Source organism: Aythya marila (assembly GCF_965140915.1).
Source record: "Aythya marila genome assembly, chromosome: 1".
NCBI lineage: Eukaryota > Metazoa > Chordata > Aves > Anseriformes > Anatidae > Aythya > Aythya marila.
This window is the reverse complement of record NC_139042.1, coordinates 182711474-182735956: the sequence shown is the minus strand read 5'-3', so window position 1 is coordinate 182735956 and position 24483 is coordinate 182711474. Positions and strand designations below refer to the sequence as shown.

General features: G+C 38.3%; 1 protein-coding gene across 1 annotated transcript in view; it reads right to left on the bottom strand.

Annotated features, from left to right (window-relative positions):
• KCND2 (potassium voltage-gated channel subfamily D member 2) overlaps positions 1-24483 on the bottom strand; it is a gene marked incomplete at its 5' end in the record, with an annotated part of 297426 nt that overhangs the window by 24046 nt on the left and 248897 nt on the right. The gene's annotated exons all lie outside the window — the stretch shown is intronic.

The window sequence follows — 24483 nt, the reverse complement described above, 5'->3', positions numbered from 1 at the left end:
CATGTGAGAGCAGTGAGTGCCCAAGCCCTCTCCTGTCAAATGGTAGACATGAGACTGCAGCAACTGCAGCTGAGGGTCTCCGCACACTGAGGAAAGCATTAGCTTGTGCTTTTAAGCACTTCTTTTAGTCTTTTTTGTTTGTTTGTTTAAATCACAACCCATAATGGAGTACCTCAGAGTTGGGGGTTCCAGCAACAGCTCCTGTGATTAATGAAGATGCTTACATGATGAAAGATCTGCCATGTATTTGGTGGGATTTCATGCTTAGTACAACTTAGTACAGTTCTACATACAGAGGACTGTATGTCAGCAGTAATACATGTATTCATCAGATAGTCTGCCACACTCTCCCTCAGAAAGGACAGACTGATTAAACCTTGCTTTTGTGGTACCATGGACATGTGAATAAACAGATCTTTGCCAACTTGCCTTGCTTTTGCTCACAGACAGACTCTTAGGACTATATAGATAGGCATAGATAGGGAGAAAATATCAGTTAAGCATTTTAACATTAAAACCAGTTGGAAAAATGCCGTCAGTGAAGAAAAGAAACTATCCATTCTGAGAGTAGAAAAAGAAGTGCAACATATAAGGCAATATTATAGAGATGTCAAATTATATCTGACAATTGCAAAATGGTGTCTTTGTCTAAGGAGGGTGCTGTAAATTGTTATGAAGCTGTTCCCTAGAGCTTCCAAGCTGTTTGGTGACTAAATGCTGGCAAGTTGACACTAATTAGTCATTTATTTCAACATTACATGCAACAACTGATAATTTAAAATGCTACTGGTAATAAGTTTAAGTGGAATTTCTAAATAAGCATTATAAGCATTTCAACTGTGTTGCCTTAAGGATTCAACCTGTACATTTACAATTTTACAAGTATCTAAACTGCAGTTTAGGAGTGAATTCTGTTTTTAAAACACCACTGTATGTGAATGTGAAATGATCCAGGGCTAGATTTAGAAGAATTAGATAAAGCTAACTTTTTTTTTTTTTTTTTTTTTTTTTTTTTTTTTTTTTCATTTGATTAAGAGAGTGTAGTGGACAGGAAGAGGTAAATAAAAATGTCTTTGTTTCTTAAAATTATCTATAGTCCTACAAATACTATATCTAATTAACATGGATTTCAGTTATTACTTTGTTGTATTAGTTCAGAATTTCAAGTTTTTGAGATACCATAGTGATAAGCAGAGGATAAATGCTTTACTGTATCATTAATCATAAGATGGTACAAACGATTACAGTAAGAATATACTGTCACTCAGATACTTTGCATTTTCTGGGGTCTGTAGACATTCCTTTTTTTTTTTTTTTTTTTTTTTTTTTTTTTTTTTTCCAGTCTATTTTGTGTGAAACCAACAGTCACTCAAAGGAAAAAAAAAATATAATTGACAATTTGATCTTTGCTCCTGCAATTCCGACTCACTTCCCTAAAATAAAAATTCCAAGGTCTTTGTTCTTAAAAATCAATGACATAATACGTATTTAGTCAGGACTCAGTTTTTCAATAATTTTTTTTTAATTGCATGTGCCCACACACAAACACATATACATTGAACAAAATGGCCAACTTTGTCAAAGTTCAGAAATGAACCAAAAAATACCAGTAACAGGTCAGATCAAAGCTTTGTCTAGACTCATATTTCAGTCTCCAACATTTAACCTTGAATAAACAAACATATGGAAAAAATAGGGTAAATATACATGATAATATCCCTTAATGCTCTTCCAGCCTCCAACCTTTTCTGCTCTGGTACTTGAGTTATTTGCAATTTCTTTGTAGCTAGTGCTTAATGCATTGCATTTGCATAGGCTTTATTTTGTTCCATTTAATCCATACACATTTTTAGCATTCGCAACATTGGCAGTTCCTCGGTCTGCTATGCGCGGTCTTTAGATGCTTCTGAATGCGGTTCCTTGCTCTATATGAAGCTCCCAACAAGATCCTTGTATTTGAAAAAGCATCTGGTGTGCGATCTCCAGCCACCCTGCTCCTGATACTTGTGGTTTCTTACTATTTTCCTTATCTCTTTTCCAGACTACAAGTCCTACTCTGCCCATACAGAATCTAGTTCCTGTATTGGATCATACCTTCTCGCCCTTTTCTTCTCCAATTCTTCTGTATAATTTATGAGAAAAGAGGACCAAAACTCCACACAGTATTCAAAGAAGTATGGACAAGTTCAGAATAGCTTATTTTTCTGATGTCTTGGACAATAAGACATTATTATTCACAACATTAATATGTGATTTCTCATCCTTGTTATTTCTCTGTCCAAATCTTATTATTGGTGGGGCTGGTAATATTTGTCTTACATCCTAGATCTCTATCACTGACAGAGAAAACAGCGTTGTTAGACTTCTGGCACAGCATGGGAGTTTTGATGACTGTTGTGACAAAATCTTTACCAAATGATCATTGAAACGGTATAGCTTACGCAGCACCTATGCTACCCAGAGAAAGAAAATGCGCTCCTAGATTTGTACCAATACTTAGGTTAACAGAAATACATCTTTGTCCTCTGAATACAATTTTTTTTTTGTATTCTTTCTGAAAATACTTTATTGGGAGAAGAGAACTACAAAAGAATACAAAGAGGCAGTATTTTGTATGTCATAGAGGAATAGAAACCAGGATGAACACACACCAGACTCAGACATACAGCATTTGAAGTAAAATGGTACAAATACAATGGAGTAGTTTCCTGCAGTTCCTACTTAAGCCATTAACATGAACAATATCAGAATATAAAAATCTCCGTCTTCAAAAGTACCACCGTCTCTAGCCACTCTTTACATTAAAGATAAGGGATGAATGATGGGCAATGCCTTCAAGTGATGTTTGGCCATAGCACCTAGTAAAGACTGAATAAAGAACCCATACTACAGTAAACCAGAGCAACATGGACTTTACTGACTACACCAACTTGTCTGTAAAGAGTCCAGTTCCAGGCTCCATTAATTCCCAGCAGGACAGTCTATGGCTTGACACATCCTATCTGGGAAATGATTTCAAAGGCAGCTGCTAAACATCTTCCACCTAGCCTTGGTTCATGGATGCTTACTGTTCCCTGAGACACTTCAGAAGACAAAAACAAACAAACAAACAAACAAGCAAAAACGTATTATTCTTCAGTTTAGTAAATTTTTCAGCATAGTGAATAAAATCAGAATTGTGTCATGAAATATGGACTTAGGTTCCTATTCAAATGGAATGTTTCTGAATCCTGAGGGTATGTTTTCATATGCTGTCTTGCTTCAGCGGAGGTGAGTGAGAATTTTCCTATTAGTGTTGTGATTAGGTGCAGTCTGGGTCCAGTATTCTTGTTTCGTCCCAGAAATACTGCTGAAAATGTTATGTAATTAAATTCTCCTACAGATTTTCTTTCAGATGCAATACTTATGTTAAATAGCAGCAAAGTCAAAACAAGGCACTGATCTGCCAATCCATTCCTAAATTTTTCTTGAGTATATATTAGCCATCAGGTCAGACTGTGCCAAGTATAAATCACATTAACACTAGAAATGCACTGTGGAAGTCTGCAAGGACAGCCATGCCTCTTTTTTTTTGTGACAGCTACTGGGCACAGTACAGAGATCAGTAAGCTGATTTCACTTAGCAATCAAATCCAGCTGCTTCCATGCTCAAGCGAAACTGAGTGAAGCAACTGTTCAGTTCAGGCTAAGCCCTGCTGTTCAGTGCTCTAATGAGCAGACCAAGATCTAGAGATGATTCCCACTAAATCTGTTACTCCTTGTGATGTGTTTTTCAGCAAAGTACTAGAAGTATCCAGTCTGCATTACAGGCTTGTTGTCACCTTTTCGCATGCCTTGTAACATAAAAACATCCTGGCTTAACTTCCACATATTTAATCCTACTAGATAAAGTTGGAGTTTAATACATTAAAAATAATGAAGGCAAAAATATTTTTAAGTGTTCTTGAGATGATAAACAGAATTATTTTCTTGTCTTTCAAAACAACAACAACAAAAAAATCAATTTCCCCTTCCTTCTTGTTGCTTGTTTTACCTCAGATTTTCATCATTTGAAAACAGTCTATTGTGTCATGCTCAGCACTGGCTAGCACAACCACCAATGGATCACTATTATTTTTTACAATCCTTCAGGCAAAAATGAAAAACACAAACTAGCTTGTGCCAGGATTATACTGCTACTGAACTAAGTCTCTAAGGATTCCTGGCAAATATTGAATATTTCAGTTAATTTTTCTCTAATACTAACACTAAATTTGTTAAATCTAGACTGAAAACTACTCTAGTATAGTTTTATGCACGCACACACATACGTACAATACTTGGACAAGACTGAGAACTTTCCCTTTAAGGTAGTAATAATGTCTTTTTACAGCTTTTGTGCACTAGAAGATTTATCACAGTCCAAGATTTTAGTGTCCCTTTCAGTCAGGAGAGTAATTTTATTCTGAGAACCTCTACTGTTATTTCTCCTCTGAAATTCAGCTCTCATCATTTTTGTGACAATTTCATAATCACAGAATCACGGAATGGATGAGATTGGAAGAGACCTCTGAAGATCATCTAGTCCAACCCCCCTGCTGAGCAGGGTCACCTAAAGCACGTTGCACAGGAAGGCATCCAGGTGGGTTTTGAATATCTCCAGAGAACGAGATTCCACAAACTCTCTGGACAACCTCTGCCAGTACTCTGCCACCCTCAAAGCAAAGAAGTGCTCTCTCATATTCAGCCAGAATCTCCTGTGCTTCAGTTTGTGCATGTTGCCTCTCATCTTGTTGCTGGGCACAACTGAAGAGAGACTGGCTTCATCCTCTTGACAGCCTCCCCTCAGATATTTATACACATTGATTAGGTCTCCTGTCAGTCTTCTCTTTTCCAGACCAAATAGGCCCAGTACTCTCAGGCTGTCCTCATACAACAAGTGCTCCCGTCCTCTAATCATCTTAGCAGCCCTCACCAGGGCTGAGTAGAAGGGGATGATCAGGGTCAAGGTGCCCTTGACCTGCTGGCAAAACTCTTCCTAACGGACCCCAGGATACCATTGGCCTTCTTGGCCACAAGGGCACATTGCTGGCTCATGGTCAGCCTGCTGTCCACCTGGACTCCAAGTCTCTCTCTACAGAGCTCTTCTCTAGCAGGTAAACCCCCAGCCTGTACTGTTCATGCCTTACTATTTAAAATATATTTCAGGAAACACATCAGTGAAAGTTTCTGGATGTAACAGCACATTTGCTTTTTTTTTTTTTTTTTTTTTTTTTTTTTTTTTTTTTCTGTTGGTCTAATCGTCTTTTCATTCTTCAATTTTCAGGGATTTTCAAGCTTCTCAGATAAGTCCACGAAAAGTGAAACAACTGACGTACTTTAAGTCTAGGAAAATAAAAGCAAAAGCTCCCTGAGTTCACTCAAGGCTCTTAACAACTCAGCTTTCTATCAGCGCTAAGTCCCGTCCCGTCCCGTCCCGTCCCGTCCCATCCCATCCCATCCCATCCCGTCCCGTCCCATCCCGTCCCATCCCATCCCAACCCCCATCCCATCCTTTTCCTTCCTTTCCCTACCTTGAAAAAAGGAGGGAATGCTATAGCATTCAATCCTCTTAAATTTTCCTGGCAGAGTAATTTGTTTCAGCTGAGCATAGTTATATCTCTTTTCTTGCAAAGAAACCAAAAGCCTGTGTGAGCTACTCACTATGTGAACAGCTTAACCCTCAGCCTCCCACCTGACAGGCACTAACTTGGCAAGCTGTAAAAGCCTGGCATTACATAGTTTAAATAGGAAAATTTGCATTTTGAGACATTTGAGACACATGAGACATTTTGAATCAATAGTTAGTCCTCCATCAGATTGTGCAGGTGTCAACTTTGTCAATGAATGCTTCACTACTGGTTTTGAGTCTTGACATGACTTTTAAAGGATAACTTTGTATATGGAAAAGTAGCAGCATGGTACAAAGGGTAGAAATGAGTTTATCTTCTCTGCCAATTCTGATAATGTATTTTGTAATGTGACCTCTTATGTTCTAGTAATTGGATGCAAGCCACCAAGCCACCGATGACTCTAAACATTAGGAAGCTGCAATGACATGACAATGACTCTCTGTCACTACTAACCCCATTATCATTTCAATTCATGTCCCATAACTGAAAGGTTCTGTATCTTGCTACCAATCCTCTTGGTTATTCAGGCATAATACTTCATGATACTGACCTCTACTATTCTTTTCATAAGTAACAAATAAATTTTCTATGTGTATGAGAGAATGTCTTCCTCTCTGTTGTTTATAATGTTTAAAAACATCATGCCAAAGCCCTTTCAAAATCACCCTTTCTAGAGATAACTGATAACCCTTGAATTTTCTTGTGGATCCCTCAGAAATTGAGCTTCTGGACTATCACACTTCCTTTCCATAGTGTTTTTACACTTTAATTTGTAAGGTTTCAGTGTTCATTAAACAAATCAGAATTTTTATGGAGAGTTTGATAACTACTCAGTAGTATAACCTAGTTCTTGGGAAAATTGTGTGAGACTTCTCTGACTGGAGAGATGAGTGCAGGTGCTCCACACACGTGCTCCAGAAATCATGTTGGAGAGGGATTTTTCCCAATCATTTCCCATGCAGCATGTATTTCACAAAATACCAAAATATTCAGAAAGCCAAGTCTCAAGTTCAGTGCTGTTTTAAATGTGCAATCAAACTACAGCTGCAAGTTCTGTATAGTTTTTAACCAATGGACTTTTATTTTCAAATAACGACACAGAGAAAATACTTTACCTGCCAACAATGAGTAAAGCTTTTGGAGACTGGAGCATTCGTGGATGGTCAAACCCTTCATGCAGAAAAGCTTTTTGATCCCAGCTCTCCAATGCGGTTTGCAATAAAAATCAAGGCTTAAATTTAGAGGTAGCACCTTCACCTCTTTCTGTGGGTTTTCAAAGAAAAGTCTTACCCTATCCTCTCCCTTCTTCAGGTTTTGAAAGACAAACGTATTTCACTTAAGATGATGGTTCAGGGTGTATTCACGGTCAATGTAGCCCTCCTTGCAACATGGATTTAAATTCTGCAAGGGAATAAAAATTCAGTTCCACAGTACTACTTTGGCTTTTTTCCCACCAACTGGCTACACTGACCTTGCCCAGAGGGCAGACTCAATTTTTAGGTGTCTAATTCTCTCATCATTATTTGGCACAGCACTTGTGCAAATCATTATGCCTAATAATTAGATACCACAGTTCTCCGGGTTGTGACACGAGACTTTCAGAATCGTTAATATTGTGCCTCTACTATAATTCTTTCCCCTTCGAAAGGCTGTGTGTCATGCTCAGACAAATGCTGTGGTATATCAGACATCAGAAGCACTGTAAAAGTTATCTTTCCAGTAATGACCTCTGTGCTGCAAAGAAAGACTCCTTCTGCTTATCCACTGAGCAATGAATTCCCCAGTGATATCTGAACATTTTGAACCACACACAAGCTTTCTCTGATTTCTGTGAACCTTTGGAAATCCATTTTTAATTGAAAATGCTATAAAAGCAATATACTGCAGATCATTTATCTTGGTCTTGCAGGCTGCGTTTTTGGACCCCTTGATGTAAACAAAAATAAGCAAGTAAAGCTACTCCTGACCATCTCTCTGACCACAGCTGAAATATATTTCCTGAGCCAGTTACTCACTTGACCTCAAGGCCCCATCATAAAAGAGTAACCTATCAATTTCTACCTGTCTCCACTTCAAGTATAACTATATTCATTGTGTTCATTTTTTTTTGGTTTGTCAAAATCAGTCAGGAGCTCTCAGCAATATCTGACAGCCCTTGTGCTTAATTTTAACTATGCCATTCACTGAAATTTTGTCCTCGGATTTTAAATTTCTTCTCAACCTTTTGGTTCAAACTGTGTTTCTTTTATCTCTATAACAACAGGCACAATTTAATGAGGACTGCCAAACCCTCTCCTTTTTATGCATTTTAAATTAGTTTTGCTTCTCACTGAGTATAAATCTCTTTTTAGAGACCTTTATATAGCAACTCTTCTGTCCTTTTCTGCTGTTATGTTTGTTTGCAGCGTGTTGAACACTGATTTCCTTCCTTTTCTCCTTGACTTTCTTATTATGGGTACTTTCTTGTTTGCGAACATATTATAACTGCACAGCTTTGGAGATGGAGCTGGCATCTGGAAGAAGAGAGTCTGTGCTACAGTCCTGGTGCAAAATGATGATACACCTCAGAGCTTTGCTGTTCCATATACTGGATTGGTAATTGCACCCTGATTTTCAAATCTGTACAGAGTTATATGTCTAGGGAATGGATGAATAAATGACCCACTGGCCTTGAGCTGTTATGTGGTTTGAGAGTCAGAGGAGTGACATGTATGGCTGAGTGTCAATGCTGTGGATGTTGTACCATGTTACCTATATATACCTCCAGAAGTGACTTCTGTTCTCCTTCGGGAAAAGATTGTTGCAATCTCATTAGATTGCAAAGACTCTTAAAACTGGCTTTTAGCATGGAGATTTAACATGCTGGGTCATCATAGTCTGAAAAACAGTGCTGTTCAAAATTTTTCAAGAATATTTTAAAGTGAAGTATAACTTCTGTTGAGGACCAGATTCTGGCCTCTCTCCACTTTCAACAACAATTTCACTTACTTCAGTAAGCTTTTTTTTTTATGAGCATTCACTCTCAGCTTTGAGTGTCTGATTTTTGTGCTATGGCTTGTAACCTATAGCTGATTGTGGAGGAGAACCCCATTGCCAGTGTTAATGTTGTTTCTTGTGATGATAAGGCACATTACTTCATAAGGTAATTTGTACAATTCATATTGATTTATCTTCTACAAGAGACCACAGCATTTTCTCCTATCCCTTTTCAGAACATACTCTCCTCTCACACTGGCACTGGTTCCTTGAACCCCGCTTAACTCCATCCACTACTACACCGAAGGTTTTCCTTGGACCTCTGCTGAGTCTCTCTTTTTAGTGCATTGCTTTTCCCCACAGCTGTCACTTTTCTTAAAGCAGGAAATTGCTTGGTAAAAAAGGGGAGGATGTAGGGGGCACAGAGTTTACCCCACTGCCACAGTCAAAATGCACTGCAGTGGGCCAAAGCTTTTTTATCTTCTTTTTCATATCCATATTTAGGAATCCTTCTAGCACTACAAAAATGGAAATAACAATAATTTCCACAGAAATAGTAAAACCATTTCAAACATTTGATACTGCTCAGTCATATGGTCTTATTACTGTGACTCCCATCTTTCTTGCTGTCTTTAATTCTAGGGCATTTTGGATCATCTCTCACCCTGCTGGTAAACTTAGACTGTGAGATCTCAGATTTGCTGTGCTGGAGGGCATAGATCAGTTCTGGGTGTTAGACGTCTGAGAAGCCAATAAACCATTTTTCATTGCCTTCAAAGTAGGTCAAATTTGGTTGTAAATATTAGGAGAGTTTTCTTTTCTATTCACACAAAACTTTGCTATTACGAGACTCTAAGTCAGGTAATCACAATTAAAGTCCTCTCTCCAGGCCTCCCTTTCTTTAATGTGCTCATCAGTATAAACTAATAAATGCATTTGCCTTAGGAGCTAGAAGATCCCTGCTTTGTATTACCAACATTATGTCTTTAATAAGTAGTCATGCAGGTATATCACTGGGCTGTACCTGTTCAGGAGGAGTAGGAATGAATGGATAAAAAGAATCACAGAAGGTCAACTCTCACAAGAGAAAAAATAAAAGATGAAATAAATAGATACTTCTTTGGAAATAAAGCAGCAATTCCTGTCTGTGCCAATAATCAAAACACAGCTGAGCAATACTTTTTCATTCTGTTTTTATATTACTCCACTTTGCTTTTTGTCTCCACTCTCCAGACTAAAAACATTCCATCTGTCTGGTAATCTTTGATCATCTTTTTCATAAGAACTACTGTCTAGTCATTCAACCTCAACTTTATAGGATCATGGCCTAAAGCCTTTGGGATCTTGCTTTCATATAAATCTTGGTGTCACCAACATGAGGATAATCTCACAGAGAGAAGAACGGAAGGCAGAAAGAGAAGAAAGAAGTGTCCATGGAAATGATTGCTTAGGAATTATTATAAACATATCTAAGCGGACAGCCACATGTGCAGCCCTCCCATTTGCTGATTCAGTTCTATAAATGCTAGGTAAGAGAACCTAATAGATGTGTTTGTCACCTTTTCAAGACATTTACAAACTGAAGCTCTGTGCTGTGCTGAAGTACAGCAGGACTGCTGTACTTCCTGCTGAAGTACAGCAGGACTGTACTTCATCCCATCAACCCAGAAGGTAGGATGAAGTGACATGCAACCTAGCAGCTGTTTATGTTTGCTACTCAGTGCTGCAGCTATCCCACAGGAAGAGGGACACTGCTTCTACTCTGAGGAGAGGATGACCTTCAGTGGAAATATGGACCACATTTTAGGGTGTGGTTGTTGGTGACTGGAAGACAGTGGTCTTAGTGACTCAGCTCATCTGCACCCCCTGTCCTTCTAACATAATAACTGTACAATAAGATATATACATGTATATAGTTGTATATATACATTATATACATAAATATTATACAACTATTAAAATAAGCAAGCAATCAGTCAATGTGTGAGAATGAAACAGTGGTATCAAATTCTTGCTAGTACAAATATTCAACGCAGTAAGAGGACTGACCTAAATAGTGCTGGAGAAACACCAAAGACAAACAGAATTGCATGACAGTCCAAGTAATTGACGCGTTTTAGCTTGTAGCTAAGGGACTGAACAAATTTACGTAATCCTTAAAAAACAGAACAAATAAACAAATAAACAAAACCCAAAAAAGTCAGAAGTTAAAAAAATTGTGTAATATATTCCTTGAAAAATAAATCAGAATGTGATATAAAACAAGAGGTATGATAAACACTGTTGTTCTTTCCAACAATCATTTGGACATGTCAGATGCAATTTCTTTGATACTTTACTGGGTTTACTTGGCAAGGCCTTTATAGCAGGGGGACTTCGGGGGTGGGCACTGTGAGAAGAACCCAGGAGCTTTCCCATGTTAGATAAGAGCCACCTCTAGCAGGCTCCAAGAGAGACCCACCACTGGCCTGAGCCAAAAATATAAGCAATGTTGTTTGTGTCTCTATGACAGCAGATTTCAGTAAGGGGAAAAACTGATGCACCACAGCAGCTGGGAGAGTGAGGAGTGAGAACCAGCCCTGCAGCCCCCAAGCTCAGTGCAGTAGGAGGGCAGGAGGTGTTCCAGGCACGCAGCAGCAGTTCCCCTGTGGCCTGTGGAGAGGCCCCTGGTGGAGCAGGCTGTCCCCCTGCAGCCCATGGGTCCCACATGGAGCAGATCTCCACGCTGCAGCCCCCCCATGGGTGGAGGAGCCCCCGGTGGAGCAGGTGGCTGTGGCCTGGAGGAGGCTGCGGCCCATGGAGAGCCCCCGCAGGAGCAGGCCCCAGGCTGGAGCTGCAGCCTGTGGAGAGGAGCCCACGCAGGAGCAGGGGGTCTGGGGGGAGCTGCCGCCCATGGGGGACCCATGCTGGAGCAGTTTGCTCCTGGGGGATGGACCCTGTGGTATAGAGCCGTGTGGGAGCAGTTTTTGAAGGGCTGCTGCCTGTGGGCAGCCCCCGCAGGATCAGTTCAGGAAGGACGGCATCCCGTGGGAGGGACCCCACGTGGAGCAGGGGCAGAGAGTGACCGTGAAGGAGTGGTGGAGACAAAGTTTCAGGGACTGACCGCAGCACCCATTCCCTGTTCCCCTGTTCCACTTGGGGGGTGGTGGCAGAAGAGCGTGGATGGGGGGGAAGGTGTTTGTAGTTTGCTTTTAGTTTCTTACTAGTCTAGTCTGTTGGTAACAGGCAATAAATTATATTAATCTCTCTAGACTGAGTCCATTTTGTCCATAACGGTAATTGGTGAGGGAACTCCCTGTCCTTATCACAATCCTTTAACCCTTTCTCATTGAATATTCTCCTCCTCTTCATTTGAGGAGGGGGAGTGAGAGAGATGTTGTGGTGGAGATTAACTGCCCATCAGGGTGAAACCACCACAGATAATTATTTTATTCTATTCTCATAAGAGGGTTGAATTTTTGGAGGTCATCTACTGCATTGTATCTAGCCCTTTTTACTTATCTGAGCTGTTATGCAAGAAATGCATTAGGGCTACAGAGTAGTTCTTGTTAAAGGACGTATGGCACTATTAAAAAAAAAGCAAAAAAACAACCCATCACTTTGCAATGGTGACTTCATTAAAATATTTCTGTCTTCCTTTTACAGACAATCAGTTTTGCTTTGTTGGAGTAAAAATCCTGCTGTTACACAGTCACGGATGCTATTTTTGGTATCCTAGTCTCTCAAGGTCTCTGGGTAGCAGTTGTGGAGTCTAACGCAATCTTTTTTTATCATTCTTCTGTAAAAAATACCCTAAAACTTTAAGTCCAGATTCTATCTGCAGTATTTGAGGAAGGCAAGAACAGCTTAAGAAGAAAGGGAGGGGTATTTTCCTATCTGAAGCCAATATAGAGGCAATGTACATGTCGTTGTGTGTACTGTCAGATCTTATTCATTGAATTAGTAAGAGTAGGATTAGACCCATAATACTCTTTCAAGCACCAGGTGGTGGATTAGGGCTAAAACTACTGATTAAAGCCTGTTTTCTTCAAAAGCAATCTGCACATGAATTTTCAGGATTTAAATGTAAAAGGTGTTTGTAAGCACTATGAGAAACCACTTTTGAGCTGAAATTTACTAGGAAAATAATTCCATAATGACCAACAATTACAAGTTTCTGCAAAGACTGTCCTTTAAACTCTGGAGATGCAGTATCCTTTGACTTCCAGTTTAAAAATATGTCCTATATTAATTAGAGTTTTGAAGTTAAAGTGACGGGGAATCTAAAATAGGGCTCTTTAATGAAGGCAACTTTCAAAGCAGTGAAAGAGAAAGTTCTCCTGTGATACATCCTTAAATGAACACTATAGAATAAATTCTAACCTCATTTAACCCAATGAAGACATACTAGAATCAATGGGCCAGTATTGCAGAAAAAGGGGCAGAAATTTAAATCTGCAAGTTAAACTCTGTCATCTGGAGTCTTTCAAAGAAGATAGAAAATAAGCTCTCTAATATTGGCAACGAGGATTTATTGCTTATGGAGTGCTTTTAATGTGTGCTTACAGACAGAGATGAAGGTGACATCTACATTCCAAAAAGTGTAGCAGAGGTTACAGAGACAAGGGATCAAGCTGAAAGGGAGAAATGGAGAAAAACCTGAATAGTAGTTAAAGTACATATTGTTGCTTATATCATTTCTGAAGATGTTGTTTTGTAATTGGAATGCTCCTTTCTGTTGTTGGAATGGTGGGACATGTTGTATGGTTGTATAGACCTTCACCTGGATTCACCTCACTTAGCTTTGCAAAGCTGTCTGAAAAATCTGAATTAGACAGCTCTCAGTACATAGCTGAGCCATCTCCAAAGACTTCAAGGTAACTTATCCTTTCTCATAATCATCTGAAAGCCTAAGTGAACTCAAGTGTTTTAACTGTGGAGAGATAAAAAACAGAAGAGAGGAACCTTGGTCTATACATCTGTGTTTTAGGAAGCAATGCTCAAGATGCTTAGAGCCCAATGATGCTTAGAATTTCTTCAGACTGCCTTTCCAGTTGTCAAGATCAAACACAGTTCTTCTCAAATGATCAATAAACACTTAGGGAAATAAAATCAGTCTTTTTCTCTGAGATGTACAGAATATTTCAGTTGTTTTTCTTATTTTTTAATTATTTGTCTGTGCTTATCTGTCAGTGCATGCATACTCAAGCGCTTGTAAGTCCATGCATACTGAACATCTTTGATGAGACTTAGGAAGTCTACTAAATAATATATTTGCTTTTTATTAAAAAGTCTCAGAACTTGTGGTTGGCTTATCTAATGCCTGGTGTTAGAAATAATGCTTCTGACTTTATTTCTGGTTTAGAGTTGAGGTTGACAGGTCATTTTTAGTCTAAATATATTCTACTTTTTATTTTTATTGCATTTTTTATTATTACTCTGCCTTAAGCAATAGAATATATACTTCAATATTTCTTGTACTTAGTCTATTAAGATACACATGCTCTTCCCACTTTCCTTTTTATTTTACATGCTCATACATTTTTATGATACTACTCTAAAGGATTATCTGTAAATCAGATCAAGCTCAAGTTTTATAATAGTATGTGTTAAATATTACAAAGAAACTGTTCAAACCTATTTAACACACCAGACTGGATTTTTATTATTTATTTATTTATTTATTTATTTATTTATTTATTTATTTATTTATTGTGAGGCTTCTTATTGGGTCTTTCAAAGGTCTCTAATCTCCACTAGCCTCGATAAAGAACCAAAACCCACACAAGGGAGCTAAATCCACTACTGGATTGCTTACTGAGTCAAATAATAATAATAATAAATAAAAATCTACAAGCTGATGTTAGCAAAGTCAATAAAAAATGATACATGTCAATAAAGTGTTGTCAAGAGAATGAAGTACTGTCTTATTATTCCTTTACTTGAAAAAATATATATTAAAAGACAATAAAACATAAAGCACAACTTTAATTGCAGTAACAACCTGTATGCTCATCAGTGCTCAACTCAAATGATTTCCTTCAGCAAACAATATTTTTGTGAAAAGCAATGTCATTTCTCAAACATTTGGAACAATTATTCTAGGCTGTAAAGAGAGATACCCAAAGTCTTTTTTGCTGTGGCTTTTAATGTGAGAGGAAATGTCCTTCTTTGTGGAGGAGGACCTCTGCGTTCTAGTGTGCAAGCTGAACATGATTAGGTAGTGTGTTTTTCATAACCATGTGTAGAGCTCCAGTAACAGCAGTTTAGTCATCAGGAGAAGGAAAGTTAGTTTCTCTGTATTCAGCAATTGTGACTTTGCATCTGGTGTTCTGATTTTGTACTTCCTGCTATGAGAGATGCATTTGTAAACTGGCCACCAAGATGTCTATGGTGATGGAAAACATGCCATAAGTAGTGGCTGAGAGACCTGGATTTGGTCAACCTGGATGTGAGAAAACTAAGGGAGAATCTAGTTATTGTCCTCAGCTCCCTAATAGAACTTTATAGATGAGGTGGAGTCAGAATTCCCACAGACATAGGGAAAAGAATTAATAGGGATAGGCTGTAAGAATGGAAATTACACCCATTTATGAGGAAAAAATAAAGTCACTATGAGGGTGGTCAAACACTGGAACAGGTTACTCAGAGGGGATGTAGAGTCTCTGTCCTTGGATAAATTCAGAATTTGACAGGAAAGGGCATGAGTGATGTGAACCAGCTTCAAAGTTAGCCCTGTTTTGAGCAAGCCAGGCCAGATGTCCTCCAGCAACATTTTTTCTACAATTCTATGATTGCACAATGAACCAGCAGCTCTTAACAGCAGGTGGACTCTCAGCACTCTCTTTGAGCTGAAGAACCATGGGACATGCTGTCTGAACATACTCCTTTGCACTTCTATTTCCCTCCCTTTCCTTGACTTGTACATTCAGTTACTGTGAAGTTTAAAGTACCTAATTCCCATAGAGAGACTGTTTTGTATTTATAGAGTATATATGGAACACTTAAGTCCCCTAGGAATATTGCACAAATAATAATAAAAACTATTTAAGACTTAAAAAAAAAGTGAATTTTTGTCTTAAGTCTAAACATAGCCAGGTAGGTAACATGACCAGTTATCATCAATATTATAACTTCACTTCTGCTCAATGTCATTATCAATTTCCATGATCTCCACTAAATTTTGAAGAGTTACCATTTAGTAGTCAGAGACTATGGAAATATCGATTAGACTAATAACATTTTTGAATTGTTACCCTGTTTTTTTCTTGCTCCAAGAAAAAATTGCTTATTTTCTTAGTGAGAGTCTAATGTCAAGCAGATGATGTGACCTGATACTCAAATAATGATTGTCTTTAAAAAAAAATATAAAAAAAATTACTGGATTCTCCTTAGTTTCATTTCTCTTTTGATTGTGTGCCTTCTTCAGCTTTGCTGTAACTCAATAAATTTTTATAACAATATTTATTTACATTGTGTGTCATAAAGGCTTATTGTAAAGTCTGGTCAAACTCTTTTTGAACAGTGTAGCTAGGCCTGCATTTTTGGTAGATGAGTTTGAATTTGTGCAAGGTATTAAAAGATAGCCAAGCTTGTGTCTGCAGGCTACATAAAATCTGATAGGACTTAGGCCCAACATCACCTTAACACAGCTAAATTCTTCCTCTAATGCCCCTTTGGGCATGCATACAACATAGTTGTGTTTGTAACACCCCAACTGGCCTGCCCAGAATGTGTTCAGGCATCAATTAGAGCCCAAAATATCAGGGAACCTGGTGAAGAGCCCCGGAACAAGCTCAGCTGAAAACAATGTACCCAGAACAGAGCTAACTAGTATCAGGTGAATTGTCACCCCATGCATTTCTGCTGCACTGTCTTCTTCCATTACCTCTCAAGGGGCTGTGGACTCCTGGTCTCCAGTAGAATACTGAAGCAGGAGTTTCTTCTGTACCTGAGGTAACCTAGCTCTGCATTACAGTAGCTGATGGCAAGTACAGAATATACATTGATGCTTGTAACTGTGCCTTATTCAGTCTTGAACTGGTGTTACCGTGAGCATTCGCAGAGAGAGTTCAAATGAACAAAAAATAGTCCAGAAATTTGCTATAGAAGAGTGGGCTAGAAGTCTGTTCAGACTCATCAGCATGACTAAAACTGTTGGCTAAATTATAGCTTGCAAAATTCTTCTGAACTGCTTGTCTCTCTGTTGCTTCCATGCTCCTGAGAACACAGCTGAGAGATCAACACCCACATGCAGAGTGACCTCAGAGAAAATCCCTGGAGAAGTCAGAAAGAAGAACTGAAATATGATTTCTTCTGTCCAATTCAATTCACTCATAAACTAGACCTGGAACACAAGAGAACTGCCATGGCCATTTTCCTGGGAGCTGAGGCCTGCATTAACTATATGGAAGGAAATACTTCATCTGATGATGACCACTCATCACAAAAAAAAAAAAAAAGAAAAAAAAAAAGAAGACCACTACCTACATTACCTACTCAGCTCTAAATTAACTCTCAGTAAGTAGTACAGATGCTATAAAATGTCATCTATCGATATTATCACAAATAAATCTTCTGAAATGGTCTCCAATCCTGACTGTGAGCTATCGTTTGCAGTTTGGCCTAAGGTCTGGATGGAGTGTAAATTTTTAATCCTCTGCTCTGCAAACCTGCTGCCTTGGTTCTCTGTTCTGACTTCCCATTAATTCTCAACAGGAGGCTTGACTAAATTTCTAAATTTCTAAATATCAAAACCTGCCTGCTGAGAAACTGCATACCCCATGCTAACCATTGCCTCTGATAACATCTATGGGCCACTGAAACAATGGAACCACGCTAGGCTGGTGTGTGAGCAGCAAACAAATCTTGCAGAGGATAATGGACATTATCGTGCCCTATTCTGCACAAGATAAGAATATCCACATTACTCTAAAAGCTTTCAGAACAAAAGATAACACTTAGCTTATTTTCCTTCAATAATTTATTTACACATGCAAGAGACATGCATTTGCCCCTTATCACATAAATACACACAAACACAAGCAAATAAACAGCAACAAGCCATTTTATCTCTGGGGTTGTAAGGAAAAGAAGAGATATAGTTATTCTTTCTATTTCAGAAAAACAGAGGGACACCCAAACTCTGTGAACATAAGAATCATTTAGTACCAGACAGAAACAAAAGAAAGAGAGGGAGAGAAAGAAAAAACAACAAAAAAGTAGTGTATACTTTATATATATCAGAGAGTTTTCAGTCAGAGTTTCAAATCCCGAAATGTGTTTGCATGTCTGCCAGAAATAAATGTCTTCTTTTGGCTGATAAACTGAACTAACTTGACAAGAAACTATAAATATATATATATATATATATATATATATATATATATTATTTTATTTTATTTATTTTTTTTTGGAAAGAAAAGCAGGGACACCAGAGTGTCATTCTGAGGAGAGTTAACTCTCATAATACCAAGTCAAACGCATTATTTGTTGTTCAGTAAACTCATTTAGCAGTCATATTTCCTTTTCACTGATACTGTGTTTATTCTTATTCTTTCTTGAATTCCAAACCTTAGATATGTGAAATATCTAAATATCTGCCTATAATGTCCATACAAGTTTCTTTCAACATGGATGGATGCTCAGGGAAAAGAAGATTATGAAATAATGCAGCCTCTCTACTGCCTTGTGGCATGGAAAAATTAATGGTTAACATGTCAAAATTAATGGTTCACCCTCTCCTCTTTCCCTCCAAAAGCCATTACCAGCCAGGGATCTTTAAGGCTCAGGACTGCTCAATGCTAAGCAGACCCCAAGCTGGCACTGCACTGATCCCTTTCTCTGCAGTTCCTTTCTTGTGAGCCATTCTAGTCCAATCCATCTAGGTGCTCTCATCATCCCTTGACCACTCTCTGTTAAAAGAAGAATGTCCTATTGTTCCTTTTTAATGAATCTGTGGATGACAGAGTTCATTCAGCTGCCTTTGTGAGGTAACTCAATTCTGGAGAGCCAGGTCATTACCCAGTGCTAGTCCAGTCTCTGCCAGCAAGATTTGCAGCCCACCTGTGTGCACACACATTTGAGGAACTGGGGTCAGAGGCTATACAGCATTATGCAATGAGACTTTGACTCCTTCCTCCGGCGATGGAATAATAATAGGAGTGATCTGAGTTCTGATCTTTGCCCCTCAACCTCTTTATTTATTTATTTATTTATTTATTTATTTATTTATTTATTTATTTATTTATTTATTTGATAACCCAAGAATGCATTTGCTTGCACTTGTTTTGCTGAGTGTTTTCAGTTTCATGCCTGGTTGCCTGCCTACCTGAGCACTGCTGAGAGCATGTTTTTCTCTGTGAAAGGAATGCATATGTTTGTCTGCCTGGTTGCACCAGGAGCTGTTTCTATAGGGAAAAAGAACAATTGTTGTTGAATTACAGTCAGGCACTTCTTTCTGAAAATTGTTCTTGTAGACAACAGCTGAGGTTCACTGAGGTGAATGCAAGGATGCGTAATGTATTTTTATTTGCCCCAATTTGTCCACTTTTTTAAGTAAGGAGGGAGTGCAATTCCTTGCATAGAGAGAAAGGATTGTTTCACCAACCTTAGGGTTAGAAAATTTAAGCTTCTGAAGAGAGCTACAAAAGATGATGGATCCTCCTATAATCTCAGCTGCAAATTATTCCTTTTTATGCTGGATAAAATTGATAAAAGAAAGGTGAGGTTATAGCTGCTTTCTATGGCTGAAGCTTCCCATGCCTACCTTTTATCCCCCAAAGCCTTAAATGTGGTCTGTGTAAAGGGTAATATAAAGTATATATATAAATATATATACTATATATATATATATATATTTTTTTTTTTTTTAAAGCAAAAAATATTAGTGATCCTATCATTGGAGCTGCAGTAAGAGGAGGTGTGTATTCTTTTTAGCTTTGTGTAATTTTTTTTGCTATGTGTAGAGATAGAAAATCAAAAGTTCTAGCACTCCTTCCTAAAGACTGAATAACACTTTATTTTTCATCTGAAAAACACTGCCAAGAAAGTGGAAAACAACAGGGAGAAACAACATAACCTATGCTACTGCAGAAGCTTAAATCATAGCTGAAACTAAAACTTCTCAATCACATACTTATTTAGAATACTCTGTTCTGAGAAAAAGAAATAGAAAAACCTATGGAACTAGAAGTTATATCACAATATTAAAAAAAAAAAATCAGATGTACTGTCTCCTTTAAGTTCTACAGATCAAGGTTCTCTCTCTCTCTCTCTCTTTTTTTTTTTTTTTTTTTTTTTTTTTTTTTTTTTTTTTTTCCGGTATTGCTTTCTCTTTCTGTGGTCAATGAAAGCTGATAATTACAGTTCTTCCAGGTTTATGCCCTATAACTAAGCTTTCATCTAATAATTGCTGGTCTTTTCTCCTCTTTGTTATCTTCTCTTTTTCACTAATATATTATCAGTCCCCATACATATTCCCTAAACTTGTTCTCTATTCCTTCCACCTTGTTCTTCATCTGTGGAATCAAAAGCATGAAACAGATACACACCGTGCTCTGGCATTTTTCAAGTGGCCTTGGCTGGTCTTTGTTTTTTTGGAGATCAAACAGAACACCAAATTTGGATGAATCTTCAGGATATGATAGAGCAAACCTTGGTGCTAATAAAAAAAAATCAGATTTCCACCTTGTGGGATTCTCTAATTATTTTTCATCTACCTTTATTTGCATGTCTCCCCAAATTTCTCTCTTAATACATTCACTGCTGGACCTTTACTACATTCTGCTTTGGAAATGTCTGAACTTTATCCTGATTAAATTACAGACAGTTCTCTGAAAATATATTTATAAGAATAAAACACTTTTCAGGTGTTAACACCAAAGGCTGTTATCACAGATCTCAATTTCTGGGCAGAGAACCTAACTACTTTGCCTGTCGTGTGTTTCCTGAAGAAAGAAAGAAACACATAGTGTTTTTAGAAGAATCTCAGCTCAGCAGTTGAGTTCCAGCTACAGGTGATGTGATGCCATTTATTCACACATTATCACATTCTGATGGCTAGTCAGACCTGCTCCTTGCCATTTCAATGTATTGATTCAATGTCTCCTTCCTATAGTAAATTCTGATAATTCTGATCTTCTCCTTTGTTTTTATTTCTCATTTGCCCTTATTTTGCCTATTTTTTTCCCCCAGACATTTTAGTATTATTACATTTAGTCCTCAGCCAGCAATTTCCATGGTAAATCCAATCACCTGAATTAAAAAGAAATAGGTTTCCCTTTGGTTGTGTGATTAAGTTATTCAGAGCATAGAGAAATTTTCTTAACTTGCACAGGGTTTTTCCTGTTTTTAGATCAATATTTTTAACTGTAATAAAGACGTTACTTAGGAAGTGAACCATTTCTTTGCCTTTTCCTATTCCTTTGCCTATTCATTTTCCTTGAAGAAATGGCAGCTGAGACAGAAACTCCTGATAAGCGTATTTCTGATGGTCTTTAAAATGATCTAGTAAGATCCAGGCTCTCTACTGTCACCATCTAGGGAATGTGCATCTTTGAAGTATTTTTACCAACACTTTGTGATTTTTGTTGTGAGTTGAGAAAAAAAACAAAACCCCTTTTCTGTGTGGAATTTAATATTCTCCAATCAAAGTTATTTTCTAGTAATTTCTACCACTCTTTGCTAATACAGTAGAAGGAAATGTAATGCATTTTCAATCCCAGAATTATAGATGTCTGAAGTCAAAGCTTAGTTCTGACAAGAGAGTTATTAAACACTATTGTTTTGGGTAAAGTGTTATTTTGATGAAAATGGAACTACACAATTTATTTCTCATTTCCTCAAAACATATTATTTTCTTTTGTCCACAGCCATTTGACTCTTTTTTTTTTTTTTTTTTTTTTTTTTTAATCTGTGAGAATAATTATTAAGCTAATTAATGTTGGTATATATGGAATGCAATTCCATAGTTCCATCTAAACAACAGAATATTCCGGTATTTAGCTTGGGAATCATAGAATGGTTTGGGTTGGAAGGGGCCTTAAAAATTTCACCCCCCCTGCCATGGATAGGAACAACTCCCATCTGACCAGGTTGCTCAAAGCCCCATCCAGCCTGGCCTTGAACACCTCCAGGGATGGGTTATCCACAGCTTCTCTGGGCAACCTATTCCTGTGTCTTACCACCAGCTGAATGAAGAATGTCCTCCTCATATCAAATCTAAACCTACCCTCTTTTAGTTTAAAGCTATTCCCCCTTGTCCTATCACTATTCTCTGTGAGAAAAGTCCCTCTCCAGCTTTCCTGTAGGCCCCCTTTAGGTACTGGAAGGCAGCTGTAAGGTCTCCCCAGAGCCTTCTCTTCTCCAGGTTGAGCAACTCCAACTCTCAGCCTGTCTTTGTAGGAGAGGTGCTCCAGCCCCTTGATCATCTTTGTGGCCCTCCTCTAAACTCATTCTAATACTTCCATGTCCTTTTTGTGCTGGGGGCCCATAGTGCTCCAAATCTCACAAGATCAGAGTAGAGCGGGAGAATCACCTCCCTTGCTCTGCTGGTCACACTTCTTTTGATGCAGCACAAGATACTGTTGGCTTTCTGGGCTGCAAGCACACATTGCTGGCTCATGTTGAGCTTCTCATCAACCAACACTCCCAGGGGCACCCTCAGGGCTGCTCTCAATCCATTATCCACCCAGCCTGTATTTGTGCATGAACACAAATTGATTTAACATTGATCTAACATATGAAACAACAGCTGTCACTCTCTAGAAAAGAAGCAAAAAAAAAAAAAAAGAAAAAAAAAAAGATTTTTTAAAAAAAGATATTTTAAAAAATAGGCTTCCAAAAGTCATTTCACAGTGTACTGTCCTGTGCCAATATAACAGACTTTTCCCTCCACACCCCCAGCATCCAACATCTAGTTTCTCACATAGTCTTAAAGCTCAACCCTGGAGAACTCTTAAAGGTCTTTTTCATATTCTGTGTGTATCAGATTTTAATTTTTGGAAGATATGTAGCCTTAATTTTCAGCCCATATGCTATGTTACCTGGCTTGGGAGAAGAAGGGGGAGGAAAAATCCAACAGAAATGAACACACTTATCTTTGTTAGCTTTAGTATCATATCTTTGCAATTTCTTTCAAGCCTCCTCTAGGTTTTGTAAACGTTCCTCTGAAATCTTTCCTGTTATTAACATGTCATGGAGATAAGAGACAACACCATTTACCCCCTGCCTTACTTAGCTCATTATTCTTTGAAACACAGCAGGTGCTTTTTCTGTTCATACCTAAACAGCCCCTTATGTGTGTTTGTTGTCTTTTTTTTTTTTTTTTTTTTTTTTTTGTACTAGCTGCAAAGCCACCTGCTGGTACACTTGGGACAAGCCCTGCTTGGTAAACTGCTCTCTGCAATTTGAAAATAAATGGTCCACAGTAGAAATTCCTTGTTGTCCAGTTAGAGCCAACAAGTGCTGGAAATTCTATGTTTCTGACAAGTTCTGCTCTCCTATCTCCCATGAAGTACAGTTGGTGCAGCCCATTCCCTGACATTCAGGAGAGTAAAGAGACTCTGGTTCCTAGCACACCAATCTGCATTTCCAGAAGCTGTTGCAAGGTTTATGGTACAGGTGTCCTCTTGAGAAACACAGAAATAAATGTCACTCACAGATGACACTGCAGCTATACCTGTTACTAAACCATGTCTGCAATGAACATGACTTTGGTTTGAACTTTGTTAAGCTGTTACAGATCTGGTTAGCTACTATCCACTATAATTTAGGCTTAGAGAAACAGTTGCCCACCACTTTCAGTTAACACTTAACCAATGTTAACCAAGTATATTTAAAAATTACAGTGACTGGAAGACCTACTTGTTAATCATTACTTGTCCTTACACTACCATGACATAGAGTGTGCAATGTATGTTCATTTTCTATTGTGCACAGACAGTGCTTGCTCATCCATGGGCAGTTTATTTAGTTGACAGATTAATTGTACTACAGATGCAGGGATGCTGGGGAGGCCAGCTCAGTTCTGGCAGGATTATTCAGTGCTGTGCAGTCTTTGCTACATTAGTCTCACCGGGTTTACAGTGACCTGTCCAGAAAGCCTACAGAAGTCCAGAGATGTCCCCAGCCTGGTCCAGCATGGGCTTGACACATGTAAATGCAACTGGACACAATATGGCTCAAGCATATTCACTTAGGAGGAATAAGGAGATGACTCCATTGCTGTGGCTAGAGGCCTCATCAGTTCGAGAACTACTGTCTGAACTTGCTAGGCAGATTTGAGAGCTCAGTGCAGAGGACCTCAAATAGTTCCACAAAAATCAGCTCACGATTGACAGGAAACATTATGTTTGGTTGACAACCAGAAATACCACTCTTATAAGCAAGGCTGCCTTTCTGGGGTGTTCTTCTTTATGGGTATTGGACAGCTTTCTCTAGCACTTGTTCTGTTTCAACCTCTGTAAGCACCTACCCTTCTGGTACTGATGCTTCTTAAGTGGATACTCCAGCTTTACGCTGTCATTCCCCAGGCACTTTAGTGGAGACACAGTGAGCTGGCTCAAAGAATGGACTCAGGTTCTAACATTTAATTTCCTGACTTAGTTCAAACCAGATTACTTAGCAATTCAATCCACAATTGCCCAAACATTTTTGCCAGCATAATGGAGGCAGTGGTGTAGAGGTGGAAAAGAAGGGCTAAAGGGGTGAGAGGAGGACAGCCTCTTGAGGTTGTAGTTGTGCTTTGTGTAAATTTAAAGTGCTAGTGGAATTATGATGTTATTTCCAGACATCAAACTAATTTTAGAGTGTTTTGCAAAAAGTTATTGAAACAAACAGTAGCAGGAAACATTTTTAGACTTGCCAAGTACCAGAA